Genomic DNA, 1,301 nt, shown 5'->3' on the forward strand with positions numbered 1-1,301 from the left:
GGATTCTATTCCAACCTGATTGAGAACCGACAGATGATTAGCCGTGCTGTGACAGAGCATTTGGACCATTTTCACTGAGAGGATGGGATGTAGTTATCAACAAGGGTGATGCCTCCAGACGATTAGCCTTGCAGTGACAGCGCATAGGACCATTTTCCCGAGAGGATTAAAAGTAGTCGTTGATGATGGTGATGCCCTACATACAGCTTGCCATGGAAAGGAGTAAGAAGGATTGGATGAGAGCAATAAGAAAGTAGAGATTCAAAAGGATTCTAGCATCTCCACACACCTATCTGAAATTCCCACTATTGATTTACATAAGTATTTCTATCCCTTTTTATTTTCTATTTATTATTAATTTTTGAAACCCATAACCATTTAATCTGCCAAACTGAGATTTACAAGGTGACCATAGCTTGCTTCATACTAACAATCTCTGTGGGATCGACCCTTACTCACGTAAGGTATTACTTGGATGACCCAGTACACTTGCTGGTTAAAGTTGAACGGAGTTGTGAGCTTCTCTAACAGTGCCTGGAACTCTTTTATCACAATTTCATCCACCAGTAGGAGCAAAGACAAAAGCATTCTTGTTGAGGCTGATCCTGAACCTGAAAGGACCTTGAAGCGAAAGCTAAGAGAAGCTAAAGCACAATTCTCTGTAGAGGACCTAACAAAAATCTTCAAAGAAGAAGACATGGCAGCCGAAAACAACAACAATGCAAACAATGCAAGGAAGGTGCTAGGTGACTTTACTGCACCTACTCCCAACTTCTATGGGAGAAGCATATCTGTCCCTGCCATTGGAGCAAACAACTTTGAGCTTAAGCCTCAATTAGTTTCTCTAATGCAACAGAATTGCAAGTTCCATGGACTTCTACTGGAAGATCCTCATCAGTTTTTAGCTGAATTCTTGCAAATCTGTGACACTGTCAAGACCAATGGGGTTAACTCTGAGGTCTACAGACTTATGCTATTCCCTTTTGCTGTAAGAGACAGAGCTAGGATATGGTTGGACTCACAACCTAAAGAAAGCCTGAACTCTTGGAAAAAGCTAGTCAATGCCTTCTTGGAAAAGTTCTTTCCACCTCAAAAATTGAGTAAGCTTAGAGTGGAAGTCCAAACCTTCTGACAGAAGGAAGGTGAATCCCTCTATGAAGCTTGGGAAAGATACAAACAATTGATCAGAAAGTGCCCTTCTGACATGCTTTCTGAATGGAGCATCATAGGTATCTTCTATGATGGTCTGTCTGAACTGTCCAAGATGTCTTTGGATAGCTCTGCTGAAGGATCTCTTCATG

The 1,301-nt window shown here is 41.4% G+C and overlaps 1 non-coding gene across 1 annotated transcript; it reads right to left on the minus strand.

Annotated features, from left to right (window-relative positions):
* Positions 1–1,102: 1,102 nt before the first annotated feature.
* Positions 1,103–1,210, minus strand: LOC127742723 (small nucleolar RNA R71). Its single transcript, XR_008004100.1, has one exon. It is a non-coding gene; the product is annotated as a small nucleolar RNA R71 (small nucleolar RNA).
* Positions 1,211–1,301: the final 91 nt, after the last annotated feature.

This window comes from Arachis duranensis, chromosome 1 (genome assembly GCF_000817695.3).
Source record: "Arachis duranensis cultivar V14167 chromosome 1, aradu.V14167.gnm2.J7QH, whole genome shotgun sequence".
NCBI lineage: Eukaryota > Viridiplantae > Streptophyta > Magnoliopsida > Fabales > Fabaceae > Arachis > Arachis duranensis.